Below are 15,534 nucleotides of genomic sequence, written 5' to 3' on the forward strand. Positions count from 1 at the left end.
AAAAGCTCGATCCTTCCTCCCTTCCTTCAGAATACAAACGAATTCGAAGATGATACTTCCTCGAGCGCCTCGTCTGAAGATGTTTTCTCGGGTAAGAAAGTTGAAAAATGGCAATTCCTTTCGAAGCGGATCCGCCTTAAATCGCAAACACCTACTTTTCTTCCCTCCCTGGCCGGCCAATATTACACTCATTAGTCCCCATTGTAGCAGGGAGATCCGGCAAATTGAGATTTTATAACTCGCAGCAAGCCGGTTCTTCGCTTCTGGACTCCGCGTCGCAAGTGGCGCGCGTTGTTTCCTCGTCCATGTGGAATGGTAAACCTCGTTTAATCACTCCCTCGAATAAGAAAGGAGGGAATATAATGTGAGACAGCGATCGCTAAATTACGACGTCGTTCGCAGTGATTTTCATTGCGCTAAGAATCCAATCTCTTTGTTCTCTGCGTCGATGTACATACAGGACGATTCACAAATTGTATCTTTTTCATGGAAGGGAATCTACGTGTTAAAAATAATTGGAAAGGATAAGTTGAGGAGTATTTTAATTTTTCACCTGCGATTCTTCTTTTTAACCAACTCGTTAAATCTAAAACTACGATATACGATCAATCTGATTGAAACATGGATATGCATTTCGTGAATCGCTCTGTATTATTATCTCAATAGCGCGTTATCGATTTAATGGAATTCAGAATGTATGAAAACGAGGTCCGCTCGATCGTTCAAAACTCGATGCCAGCTATGTAAGACGATTGTGTAACCGGTTTGTTCGAGAGTTTACTGATCCGCTCTCGATATGGATTGGCATAATCGAATATGTGCATAATGATTTTTAACGAAATATCTAGAGATATTCAACTTGTCGCCGTACGTGGTTGCTAATTAACGGATTAACATTCGTGGCAGGAACAAAGTATCAACGAATTTTATCAAATCATCATATAATATCCTCCACCGATGTCAATGTATCTTTCTTTCTAAAATAAATAATCACAGAGAGAGATTATGTGTTTCACTTATAATCGCAATAATTTTGAGAAATCGTACCAATTTCGACGAGATTTATTTCGTAAAGAGTAAAAAACTAATTCGCAAATACGAATTACCATAGCACTTTTCAATTTCGATCCAATCGCTCGAAACCGGATGAAAAGTCGAATAACAAGGTTATTCAATTTCCTGCAACAAAACGACGTGAGCAGGAAAGAATAAATTGCGCGAAAGGTGCAGAATCGCAACTTCTCTTTCATTTATAAAACAAAATCCCCCGAGTGGTCAATCCCGGCCTCTCATTTAATTTGTATCCAACTGGTAAACGTATTTCCAGAGACGTATGGTGAGCTTGTAACTCGTCATCGTCATTTTTCTCTACGCCAGTTCGCGCGTATACCTTCAGAATATCCGGCTGTTATTCGCGGTACGCACGAAGAAACGAGTGGCAACTACGTTAACTGGTAACACTTCGTGCCATTCAGGCCTGCTTTTAGAATACGCTATATCGTCGTCGTGGCATTTTTCATTTTTCTCCGCGAATGTTAATCAGGCAATATAATTTTTTTCATTTCCTTTTTCTTCCGTTTCACTTTCCACTCTTTGTCCAAGAACTTTTCACCATGGCACCAAGATTTGCCACGTTTCCTTGGGCGGCAGTTTAACCAATGTTCGATCGAAGGGACATTAGAAATTTCGAATTCAATGTTCGAAGGGATAAACTCTGTGACGATAAATGGCGATCCATTTCTATTGTAATTATAGCCTGGAAAACATAACCTCGAAATTAATATTACATTGATTCTCTTGTGAGGATAACAATTTCTATTTGAAATTTTAATTATCAAGTTTAATTATATGTGATCTTAATACATTACGAGTATTTTACTTTTTAAATTCTTCAAAGTTCTCATTGACGATACATAATTGTCAGAATACTACTACGAAAGCAGTATTCTTCTAAGTTCCGTCTTCCAAAAGAAAGGTGGACACTTTTTTAAGATAAAAGTCGAAAAGATCGTATTTGCTGGACGCGATTATGTCCAAACAGTTGAATAATCGAGTTTGCAAACTATACACAGGCCCTACTTTCGATATTGAGTTTCGTTGCCGTACTTCGTGCCGTGGAGATTCGAGCCTGGAGTAAGTAGAACGGCAAGCTTCCCTTTGAGACCAGCGTTGATTCGATCGTCGGTTCGAAAATCCCGGCAGACACACCGAAAGTATATTACCGATATATATCATCGTACTTAATACTTTCGCGCGTGGAGCACGCCGAGTTGGCCGACTTATAAAGTTACAAATTCCCTTGGTCTCGAGTATTCGAAGGGAATGTCTCTTTAGACTGTTCTCTCCCAATCCCCTCCCCACCTATCCCCTTTCTTTTCCCTCGTTCGACACGCTTGTAGACTTTCCTCGGCCGATTCTGGAATACGATTTTTTTCCACACCCACCCTCCTATCTCAGTCACGAAAAGGTGCTTGCGTTTCTTTCCCGACGTCTGAAATATGGACAATCGTACTTTAGTCATGCCCACCCCTCCCGGCATTCATTTTTCTCGGCCGGCCAGGAGTTTTACGGCACGAACCGCTGTTCCTTTTTGACAACGAGCCGGGCTATCTACAGCGAAGGCGAATCGTTTTTTTAAAATTTTTGCGAGAAAAATTGTTTTGAAAATATTGCAGGTTCGGATTCAGGATTCTAAGAAAGATTCTTAAATTTTCTATTTTTAAGGGTTGAAAGTATCTTTCATTTCTTTTTTGGTTTTTTTTTTTAATTTACGAATAATTATTATACGTTTTATGTATAAATTATAATAATCATATGATTGACACGATCAAAAGTAAGAAAATATATCATCCAATATGATTTGTTTATTTATTCATTAAATTTTATAAATATTATATTTATTTTCTCTCTAAAATATTTTCAATTTCTTTAAAATTGAAAATTCTTTGGTCTATTAAAATAAATTTTAACGATATTTACTTATTAAAATTACAAATATTCAGTATTTATTATTGAATAATTAAATGATTATTTTATTTATTATTATGCTTCGTTTTATAATTTCTATAACTTTTATGTTAAATTAATATTAACAATTAATATTTATTATATTTTTAACAAACTAACTTTCTGAAATTCTAATATTATAGGAATCCATAATTAATGAATATTATATAATATTTAAATTTTCGCGCGGTTTGAGTGAATAAGGAACTATATCACGCTAGCCAATTAGAAGCGTTCTAGGCGTAAAAGCGCGGGAACCTGTGGCGCGAGACGTCATTGTAGTGTCGAAAATTATCGTGACAGGACGTGTCATCGTTCGAGTGCGAAATTTTAACTGCGCAGTAAGTAGTTTTTAATAATTTTATTCTTATTTCATCGTTCAATTTATATATTATTGTTAGCTTTGCTTATTCAATAATTTATTAAACATTGTTACATCAAAATTAATTAGTTTTTAAAGTATTTTTTGTACTTTTTCTTTCGATCGCATACGTTGCTATTGAGGTTATCGGTAGTTTATACAGCTTTCAATTAGAATTTCAATTATTGCTTATTGCTTCTTTTAATTTATTTATAATTTTGTACATTTTTTTCATTATTTTTAATTTTATTTGTGCAGATTATCGTCCTGTGAATTGTGAATTGTGTTCTTATTGTGACTTGTGAAGGAAGCACTCGTATCTCACGACAATTTATAGCCATATTATGACATATCAGGTAATATTTTATTCTTTTTTTACAATAAATGAATGTATTTAGAACAATTTTCCATTATTTTTTTATTCATTTATTAAAGTGAATACAATAGTTACTTATTAGCTTTCTTAGCTATTAAATGTATTTTTTTTCAACATTTCTTATTACATATTGCATTTATCATAAAAAATATTGCTGTAATATATGTTTTTTTGATATATTGATAAGTTTGTTAAGTTTTTTAAAATACATAAATCTTATATGTTTAAAATATTTGAAATTGCAAGTAATTTGATAAAATTTTTATTATATACTTTTTACCTTTAATTTATTTTCTTTTTATCTATCAATTGTCCCTTCTTTTTATGTTGCTAATCTAATAAATAAATTTGTTTCAGATATTACTTCAGATATACTCGCCAGAAATCATCTTAAATAAATACGACAAAGATTTGGATTCCATCTGAAATGAAAAGAAATGGTAAGTTTATCTACTAAATACTTTTGTTTTATCATTAATTCTTACTTATTATTAACTCTTACTATTATTAAGAGCGTTATAAGATTAATGGAAAGAAATTTCTGTTTTCTTTATAAACTTTTAAATAAACTTTTATTCGAAACTGGTTTAGATAAATTTTCTACAAATCTTATAGTATTATACATACATTATATATATATATATAATCTTAAAATCTTTCTATAAGTATGTAGAAGTATATAAATGTGGCAAGCATGTAGATGATAAGTATGTAATGATACTTTTAGATTTCTGCCAGATAGGAATATGAAAATATAATTTTCACATAGGTAGGAATTATATTTAATCGTATTGATTGATAAATAAGTATCTAATCGATGAATTTAAGTCATAAATATACATACATATCCATTAGTAGAAGCAATTCCACTAATTCAGTTCAGAGAGAACAAACAACAAATAACACTTAGCTTTATTTTCATTTCGTTGCGCAAGCGACAATCCAATGATATACCCATACGTTACACACACATATCTCGTGTTTTCATCCGTTGTTAAAATCTTTCCAAAGGATCAAATATCCTAAACGTTATGAATTCATACGAATTTTTTCGCGACGACAGCCGACCATCTCCCCCGTGTTATTCCTTAAACCTTCAATTTATATAGCTCACGGTATAGCACGGTCCAGTTGTTAGTTCCATACCAGGCTCGTTTCCGTTTGTATTACTCCGGCTATATACACTTCACCCTCGATTCCATCCCTTTATGTATCCTACGTACTCGCATAAAGGCACTCCATACACGTACACAAGTCGGATACACATGTCTTCCTTAGCCGAGTTGGCACACATTTACTCTCCTGTATTCCCAGTCACGGTCCTGATTAGCCTAATAGAAAACACAAACACGGCCTTCACGTGTATCATCGATATATCATCCTTACCATCCACGGTCACGTTGAAATTCCAACCACTTCCATGGAAACCGGCTGAAACTGGCTGGTTGGAAAAAGAAAGAAGGGGGAGGGAGGGAAGGGGGGGAAAAAAAGAAACGGGCCGAAACTAGGCTAATATAGGATGAGACGTTCGTTTCGTACCATTGACACGTTATGTGGAGGCACGTGGTTCGATGGGAAAAAACGTATCGACTGCACAGTGGCGTGAAAAAGGGCGGAATGTTATTCAACCAGGGCAAAAACATCTCGTACAAAGATTCTTCGCGCGAACCTGCGTATCTGCGGGAGTTGGGGGTTGTATCTACCCCTCTGTTAGGATGATTCTTCGTTTCCGGTGAATCGTGTTTGCTTTGAAACGACTCTGGGATTCGAACAGATCGAAGTAAATGACGGGCTCTTTGTTACGGGATATTTAAGCTAGAGCTTCAGGATATTTAAACTTGAAAAAAAAAAAAAAAAGAAAGAGAAATTAGAGAAATGTGAAATCGAGGATCAAGTGGTAGGACGTTATCGAAAAATCGATTAATGGAAAATTGAACAAAAACAGCTGTGAAATCTCTTTCTGATTTATTCAGCGTTTAAACCTTGATCAGATGATTCGAGCAATTTTATTTAGTTGTTCACCTCGAGTTGTCGTATGAATTTCACCCTGTCTAGCTTTGAACTCGCGATAAAAGTTGACGATTTTTCATGAGCTGGCCTTATCCATCCTCGTTTCGCGATAATTTTTCGAAAATAATATAATTCTCACCTTCATCCATTATTATGGAAGCTACTTCCTTCGGAAGCTGGATTCGTATTTACGATACGACCGTGCAGGTGGTTACAATGGGCCCGTCCGACCATTGTGACCAATTCTCTTTAGCCCTCGAAATACCGTCGAAATAATTCCATACCTCCTCTTCGAGAGAGGTAAATTGTTACAACGTTGCACATTATCCATCCTCGCGGATTATTATATTCCACCTTTCCACCCTCCCCCTCCATCTTTTCACCTTCTCTTTCCATCTTTTTATCCTTTTGTTTCCCATCCCCGCCATTGTTCCAGCACAATAGCCTGTATATTCCTCGGAGTACGTAACGAATTTTTATTTTCTTCGATATTATTTGCCTTCTCGAAGAAAAAAGAGAAAGAGAGGGGAGGGGTGGAGGAGGAGGAGGAGGGGAGGGATGACTGGATGGAATATTTCAACGGGGGCAAACAATTTATCATTGTGAGAAATCACGTAATGATGCTTTTATACGGTGCATCGTAATGAAGAAGTGCGCGAGATGTATAATGCGAGAGGAGGAACGTAGAAATAAATAAGGAACGTAGCGGCATGTGGTATTAGTCTCCGTTATATTGAATAAAGTTACAAGCGAGTAGGGAAATATTACGGCGTTGTGAAAAAAGTTTCTATCCCTTGAAACGCGCGCGAAATTTCGAGAGAGAGAGAGAGAGAGAGAAATACCGCGTATCGCGCGACAAAAGAATCTCGGGGAATAGAAAGTTTCCCTCGTTTCCTGATAAATACGAGGACTATTTTTCGACTTTTTTGAACGTCCAACGCGCGCCTCTAACGATAATAACGATCGTCGTAGCGAAACGAGAGAGGGAGAAGAGTAATTCAGAAAAGTTCCCGTTTGCGAATTATTGTGAAAATTATTTTGTTGATGGGAAAAGGAAAAATGTGGAAGGGGATGCTAATGGAGGTATTTCTATCGAAGTGTTGGCCGGAACTTCAACCATTACTCTTTGATAGTGGATGATCGAGCAATCTCTATCCTCATTTCTTTAAGTAATTTCGTAATTATTGGATGACAACAAGTTTTGGAATTTTATCGAAAGTTTCAACGCGAGTTGTTCGATACATTTTTGTCTCATTCCTTTTTTTTTTTTTTTCTAAAAAGAGTATTAAGACGGTAAACATTTCCCTCGTGTATCAAACGATCTCGATTCGAATGTAGGGGCCAATCTGAGCCGATTTAAGCTTCGTAATTAGAAATTACTATGAAATCACTCCCGTCCAATACATTGTCGTTGAACACCTTTGAGACAATTTAACGAGCAATTCATCGTGCCTCGCGCTTTCAATTTGTTTCGTTCAATTTGTTTCGTTCAATTTCCAAAGGAGATAACTTTGCCCATTTTCGTCAGCAAGTCACAATTCGAGCGGGTGTTGGACAAGATTATCCGAGCGACGTTTATCCGCGGAGCCGTAATTTGGGAAAACGTTCCTTCCTTTGACACTTTCTCCAGGAAGGGTCAACTGCACGAAACGCTCTCCTACCTTTCTCTCTCGCCACTTCAGACGCTTAGGCTAATAACGGAGAGTGGAACGTGAGCGAAGGAAATGAAACTACCGGACCCGCTCCCTCCCCCACGGAGGGAACGCCTCGAGATTCACCTCTTCTACCCTTTCCTCTGTTTTTACCTCGCTCGCGAGCCTCTAAACGCGTCGTTATGTCCCATGTTGCATTATCAAAATTTCATAAACGCCCCCTTTTATACGCCGTTAGCTAGTGCTCACCTCTACTACTATTACCACTATTATTGCTACTAATGATTCTGATGAGATTCTTCGTTTCGAATTGGAAACTTTTGTATCGCGATATTATTACAATGTTGTTGTATTCTTATAAAAGAAGGGAATCTTTAACGGTGCCCGATTTTAAACGTATTCGTTGGAAAGCGATCATTGAAATCAAATGGGGGATGACCGATCAACGACGATCTTAAAGAAGAAAATATTGCGAAATTCCGCGTTAAAGCCATCCGAATGGAAACACGGTTGATTGTTTCTGATGTAACAACGAGGCGAGGAAGGGGGAACAAATGGATGGAAAATTGAAGAGGGCGGATAGAGAGATTCTAAAGAATTCTATCAATCAATCACCGCCGTATTCTGTCCGAGCCGGGGTGGTGGCGGCGGCTCTATGGGCGCATTATTAGAGCGGACGATACCCGCCCCCGATACTTCTCTTGCTATTCAAATATTCGCGAATAATTTTATCGTAAATTTTTGAACTTGGCGTCGAATAGCCATCGGGCGAATTGGCTCCGGTTGCTCGGCAAACATTGAACTATTTGATATAAAATACTTATGCTGGCTCTGCCATGCAATTTTCGAAGAGTGCTGGAAAACACTGGACCGAACTCTGGATCTCTCTCTCTCTCTCTCTCTTCCTCCCTCCCTCTCTCTCTCCTCTTCTTTTATTTTCCTACGTCGCGCCCTGTACCCCCCCTCTCCCTCTCGACCTTCCTCGCCATCGACCCTTTATCCTCCGCCATCGACGAATTTTCTCGGGGCGGCACTCTCTCCGCATTTCAGACGCTGCTCTGGGATACACGCGCCAATCTCTACCTTCTTTTTCGATGAAATTTAAGGCACACCGCAATTCGACGGATTTTTTGGTCCAATTGCTCGCCGCGCGAGAAACGAAGTTTCGTGAAATACGCTTCTCATAGCTCTGATTGCAATCGCCGCATGAGGAACGCTTGCCGATCCATCCTCCCTCTTCCCCACATTCCCCTGTTTATTGAATGAAACGTCGAAATTCCACCGTTCCTTTCCTGTCTTTCCTTTGATTTTCCACCACCCTCCTCCTCCTCCTCCTCTTCTCACCCGTTCGTTCGGTGAAACGGGCACACGGTGGTCGCTCTTGATCTTGGAATTAATTCGAGATTAATTTCGGAGAAAACACGCGACGGAATTCACTTGCGACGTTATTTCGACGAATCGTTCTTATTCCATTCAAGCATAACACGGATGTTGATTGTATTTTTTCTTCTTTTTTATTCGTACGTGACGTGATTTAAAGAATCATTTGGAATCTTTTAAATTCAAATTTCCCCCATTCTTTGCGGATAATTTAACTTTTTAATTGTTAATTGTTCTTTTCGCACACGAACGCAAAGAAAGAGAGAAGAGAGAGAGAGAGATCCTCTGGACTTTTTGTGTTCTGCTCGACATCGTTTATAACGAGTTTTGCCAAGGATTAAATTTTAAAATTTATAATAGAATATTTTTGAAGTTTGCTTGAAAATATACCTGAATGTGAACATTTTCGTAGATCGTAATTTTAATTCGTTCGGCTCATTGCTGATGATGTTTAAACATCGTCATCGATGACTCTTGGGAGTCGTCTTCTCCTGCTATATCGCTATCGAATCTAACTACTCGATATTTGCTTCCGACGACTCGTGTATCATCCTCATTATTCAATTTCTCCATTGAGGATTCCCAATAAATGCATTCTATCCTACAGATATTATCACTTATTAAAATTGTTAAATTACAAATATTCTATCATCTATCAAACTTTAATATTTTATTTTTCCTGCACTCCATAAATTTTCATAAATTCTAAAAAAACATCTGTTTCGTTCTTCGCTTCTTTCGTTATCCCCTCTTCGTCGTTCCCTAAATCATTTCCATCAATAAATATTGCAAAAATATTTACAACAACGACGACACAGAGCGAGAGCACTCAACTAACAATGCGTAAGGATATTTGGCCGGTGGTAGGAATTCGTCGTGAAGTAAATTAGCGAAGCCTGGCAAAGAGCTAAATGTACCCCATTGGCGTAATTTTAAATTCATGGCCTGGTGCCAATAAAAATGGTCTGAACTCGTAAGAGTGAGGCCGAAAGGGACCCCGATGAAATAGAACTGGCTACTGAAAAAGTTTCTCTCCCTTCCTTTTTCTTCTTTCTCCTCCCCCTCTCTTCATTTTTCTCTCTTCCCAGGTCTTGTTATCCCCCGCCCTCCTCCTCTCTTTTTCACCCCTCGTACACAAGCGAATATGCACTCGTCCATCCACCCGCTTGTTCCCCACATCCACGAGACGTGTTTGTACACACGCGTCGGAGTCGAAAACACGTGGTGTCCGGTCAAAGTGCGATTTTTATGGATGCAATTTACGTCCCTTATAGCACTCGAACCCGCCCTATGACACTTTGTACCACCTTGTGCCCCGCGAAAAGGGATAATTTTTTGAAAGCACCCTTTTCTCCAATGTATTATGATAATTTGTGTAATTCGAGATGTTAACGTTTAATTATTCAGGAAGGATAATATATTATAGAATCGACACTTGCACTTTTTGTGCGATTTTTATGGATGCAATTTATATCCCTTTTCATTTGAGCCCTATGACGCTTTGTACCCCGCGAGAAGGGATAATTTGTTGAAAGCATCCCTTTCTCCGTGCATTGTGATAATTTGTGATAATTCGAGATGTAACGTTTAATTATTCAGAAAGAATGATTTTATAGAATCGACAACTTGCACTTTTAGATTAGAACGTTTATCGTGGATTATTTTAACGTCAAGTGTGTCTAATTAAGGGATTTCTTACGAATGATCTCAATTTTATAAATGGGAAATGATTATTCATCGAAATTTTAGTAGTAATTTTTTTTTCTTTCATTTTGTTTCTCGCTCAAATATATTTCATGATTTGTTAATTGCATAATTTCTCTGCCCTGTTACGCGAAAGTCATTGAATTGAATAATGATTTTAGCCGCGTTTTCTTGGAAACTGTTACTGTTAAATTCAAAGCTCTTCTATTTTTTGATCGTCAACACTATTTGCTTATTTTTCTTCTAACCCTTCTTTTACGATTCCCCTGTCTAACTTCTCTTTCGTCTTGATTATTATTGTTCGCCTCTTTCCTTGGCGAGCCTCACACCATTCAAACAAGTCAGAGCTTCTTCTCTTTGCTCTCTTAATTCTCTCCCACTTCTCCGTATCGCGATGTTTCTTTGATTCTCTTCTCGTTTACATTTCGGTCATCATTCATTCGTTTCCTTTTGATCTTTCAACTTTCAATCTTCGACGTTTAATCCGACGATTCTCTTTCCACTCCAAACCCTTTGACTGACCCGACAAACGTTTAAAAGTGTCGACGAATTCGAATTTTTTTTTTTTTTTGTATCGCAAAATTTTAACAGAGATAGAAAAAAATTTTTTCCTCCTCCCAAAAAAAAGTTGTGCGAATAATAATCGCGAACTTCACCGACTTCTATCGATTCCTTTTCAAATCTGTTTCTTCGTAAAAAAAAAAACCTAGCGATTCTCCTTTTAAATCCTGAATCTGGTAGGTTTTCCAAGATTGCTTAATTGCGATGCGAAATCGTGGCGAAAGTAAGTGTTGTACTTAACGAACTTCCCCCAACACTCTTTTTCCAAACTACAAGTTGGAAAGTAATGCGATTACGCTTAATTAAGGGGGAATATTGATGAAAAATTGGCACGCTCGTATCCCCTTTGGGGCTTTGGCCCCTCGAATTCGCCGCGTCAAGCCTGGCCATAAAGGTTTGGAGGGCAGTTTGGCCGTTGTAACGAGGAGGGGGGGAGGTGTAAAAGTTACGAATTGTGGCGCGCAACGAGCAGGCTCTGTATACATTTTCCGCGAATTTCTAAGTAAACCAATTTGGCTTTCTGCAACTGCGGTGGTGATGGCACACGATCGAGGCAAATGGCACTTTGCATTTGTGATGCGTACTTTTTTTCTTTCCTTTTTTCTTTTCTTTTTTTTTTTTCGCAAAAATACATGATGATGCATTTTATTTCGAGCTTCCTCCCCCTTCCATTTTTCCCGCCTCCTTTTATTTTTATAGCGCGTAGCCAACGGAACGAAGTGTATTCCTCGCGCGAATTAATTCGCAACGCTAATTAAATGTCGTTAGCACTCGATAAGGGAGCACTCGAAGAGAAATAAAATTCAACGAGGGAAGTAAAGAATCGCGAGGGAGGTGTTATATATATATATATATGAAACTGGAGTAACCGAAGCCACTTTGATAATTTCGTAAATGGTAATTTTAACGAAAATTGGTTCGAAACGAAGCACGAGTACTGCTATTTTTCAAATTTTTATCCTGTTATTAAAATTCAGCGGGAATCCATTGATGATTTTAAAATAGAAGAGAGGAAAAAAAAAATAATAATTTGACCGATCAATTTGAAATCATTGTTGCAGAAAGGAAAAATATAAACGTTTATGCTTATATAACAATTTGGTTCACAAATTTCCAACAGTTTCTCTAATCGTTCGATATTTTATTTGAATTCACTTATTCGAAGTTATTATTCGTCAGATTATTGGAATAAAAGTAGTGCAATTAACGAGAGACCACGAAAAGAAAGATATGCTTACGTACATCTAATCCAAGAGCGCAAAGCGGAGAAAAGTTTAATTTGATTCAGAGCGAGCCGTTCATCTTGTAAATAAATATTTATAAAACGAGGGAGAGCAGGGTAGATGGATGGGAAAATTCAAATAATCAGGATGGATGCATAAATTAACGTGGCTCGTGTAGTTTGACGGTGTTAAGAAGATTAGGACCGAAAGGATTAAAAGGATTAAAGGCTTGGTGTCAGACGATATTTCGAGACGGTTTCACCGACCATTCTTGAGTTGAATGCAATTTCACTCGTATTAAACATCAGCTCCCGCCCGAAATGAAACGTAACCATTTCCTGCATCGCGACGGCACACACGAGAATATTAAATTACAAATGACCTCTGAAATTTTCGCGATTAAAGCATTAATTATATTCCTTAATTGCGAGCGTGCCACATCGAGGCCACTCTATCCCCCTGATGAAATTTCGTTCTCCATTTGTCCCTCGTTAACAAACACGGTTTTTTAAACGATTTTTCAAAAATTTCCTCCGGAATATCGTGTTGTTCGTAAACAAAATAACGTTTTTTGCTTGTTCCTTTTTTGCTATTTTTCTTTTTTCCGTTTTTTATATAATAATTGAATAATTTCTGCTTATTGATATTGAACATGTATCTTCTCGATAAAATTTCAACAAGTTCAACGAGAGAATAATAATTTTCGTTCGACCTAATAAATAACGATCGTTCTGATTTTTAACTTTGAATGCAACTCGAATGCATCCGATTAACCGTGATTTCGCGCGAAAAGTAACGCTGAAGAAGCGAGGAGTCGAGTCGAGGCACGATCCGGAAACGAGGCCGGTTGTTACGCGGCGGAAGTTCGGCCGATCGTTGATCGATGCGAAAATTTCGTGCTCTCGTCTATCGAGCAGCCGTCCAAAGAAATCATCGTGCTCCTTTTTCTTCCCCCTTTCGAACGAACGGGGAGCAGGTCTCGAATGCAGATGGAAAAATGGATCGCTGTCGATAACCACGCCGTACGAGATTCGAGAGGAAACGGGAAAGACGGGGAAATGGTAAGCCGTGGTCGGTTACCGGGATAGGGGAGATTTAATTAACGTTTTCACCGTGAAAACGCGCACAGAGACAACGAGCTAGCCGGCAAAACTCGTCCGTTTTTGCTTGTTAACGTCGCAAAACGCCACCACTTTGCTTTTGCCTCTGTTCGCCAACGCGAATTCTCACGACTTAGAAACTGTGCTAGCCTCGTTAACCGGTTATGCTTATAAATCTCGTTTGCTCTGTTTGCTCGGGATTCTTGGAAGAAAATGGTGAATAATGTTCGGTATCTTCGTATTCGTTCGGTCTAGGTGATGAGTAGAATTGGAATTGGGAGGCTTCTTCTGGAACCCGTGTCGAGGATATTCTATTCATTCTTTAGAGATTTATAATTGATTGATTATTTAATAGTATAACGATTTAATAATGGTAAGAGGGGAAGAAAATAAAGAAAAAAGGAGAGGAATGCGCGTTCTGCTAGGTGGATTCATTGCTAGGAATAATCAGAAGATCAAATTAGCGCAAACACTTAGTTAGAGACTTTTGAAAATTCTGTTCGATGAAAAGAATGATCATTATAGTGGGACGAATTGTGAATATGAGAAATAGGATTCAATAGTTTCGTTAATTAAACAGGACTTTTTTCTTTATAAATAAATTTAACCAAATTATACACTCTTACTGTCATCGATCATTCATCTTTCAAATGATCACAACTCTAACATCTTCCTTCCTAATCTTTTCCAAACTAGAATTCTTCAAAATTCCTTCAAAATTTCCAGTTACCGTTCAAATTTTTATACACTACCCCAATGCTATCCCAACGATAAAATACAAGCATTTAAAGAGACAGAGAAAGAGAGAGAAAAAATGTATCAACAAAATCATCGTAACACTACTATGAAAGGGGGAAAAAAAAAAAAAGAAAAAATCTCTTCTGTAGCATGAACTGTCCCGGGGCCATTTCCTAGATGTCACTCGGATTGTTTATCGTCACGTGCGGTGCATATTGACAGAAGCATGGAGCGGCCGGTAAAATATCGGTGCAAATTGGAGCGGGCGCACAATGAGGAACCGTTTAACAATGCGTTTGATTTGAATCGAAACGTCATGAAAATAATCACATCGCTGCCCCGTCCGGGAGACGCTCCAATTAATGGCCGCTCCGCCATTCAACCCTCCTCCCCATTCACCTTGCCCTCCGTCCATTCCTTCCCTCTCTCTCTCTCTCTCTCTCTCTCTCTCTCTCTCGTTGTCTCTTATCTTCGCGTTATCGGCCGTGGCTCGCTTTCTCTGACCCGCTTTTGCGGTCAGACGACGAATTTATCGGAGGTGGCCGTGCAGAATGCGTCTGGCCGAGCGGCTCGCTTTGTTCGAAAGGCAAACGTGGAAAATGAAGCGTTCATCGATGCTCGCCGCACAACGTTTCCGCCTCTATTGTCGCCCCTTCATCCTCCTCGTCTTTCAGCCAAGATCTTTTTTTTCAGGCGAGAACTTTTCTAGAGAGAAGAAGGGGAGAGGAGGTGTTTTATTAACCGATAATTTTCCATCAAAAGGGGCGGTGAGAAAATTACCGAACCGAAGTTCTTCCACTTCGTGTTTGCGGTTGAATCGAGAGATGGATGTTCCCTTTCTTCTTTGTTTGTTCTTAAATGGGTTCAATCTTTTTTTTTTTTTTTTATCGCGGTTAAGAGAGATTATCGTATCGTATAAATATTGTGTAGTTCGTATTGTAGCTCGTAGATGGATAGATGCGAGCCACGTGTGGCTCCATCAAAAGGGGCATTCTTCATCTTGACATGTTGGGAAAAAGAGACGTGGAGAGACAAGTCGGATCATCGCGCTCCTCATCATCCGAAACATCTAAATTATGCTTCACGCGCTCCTTTTTGTGTTACCTAACGGTGATCCGTCTTGTGCCTTCGAATTCTTTGATCTAATATCGTTTATTCCTGATGATCGATAAAATAATTCTCGCCTATGGACAAATGGAGAATGGCGTCGTAGGTAAATAGATAGATGTCGAAATTTTTGAGAGTCGTTAAGACGAGATCGAAAAGAAATGAAACTGTATAACTGTCTTTTTTTCTATACTATATTAACTCGATCGAAATTCTTCGATTCAATTCTTCAAAATTTTTCATTTCGAATTCAAAGTTATGCATGTATATATTTTCATAATCGTCTCGTTAAACGAACGCTTCGAGAAAATAATTT

At 38.3% G+C, this 15,534-nt stretch overlaps 1 protein-coding gene across 8 annotated transcripts in view; it reads left to right on the plus strand.

The window, feature by feature from the left end:
- Positions 1-15,534, plus strand: part of LOC100870354 (neural cell adhesion molecule 2) — a 428,395-nt gene that overhangs the window by 28,658 nt on the left and 384,203 nt on the right. For 6 of the 8 annotated variants that reach the window (XM_086904550.1, XM_086904548.1, XM_086904549.1 and 3 more), the window contains 3 exons: positions 3,150-3,347; positions 3,626-3,723; positions 4,101-4,183. The exons of 1 other annotated variant lie outside the window; for it this stretch is intronic. The gene's annotated coding sequence lies outside the window, so the exon portion shown is untranslated. The remainder of the gene's footprint in view (positions 1-3,149; positions 3,348-3,625; positions 3,724-4,100; positions 4,184-15,534) is intronic. One more of the 8 variants, XM_086904553.1, reaches the window with a different exon arrangement.

The sequence above is a fragment of the Apis florea genome, unplaced genomic scaffold (assembly GCF_048593485.1).
Source record: "Apis florea isolate Af1SG1 unplaced genomic scaffold, ASM4859348v1 contig_2350_pilon, whole genome shotgun sequence".
NCBI classification, from domain to species: Eukaryota; Metazoa; Arthropoda; class Insecta; order Hymenoptera; family Apidae; genus Apis; species Apis florea.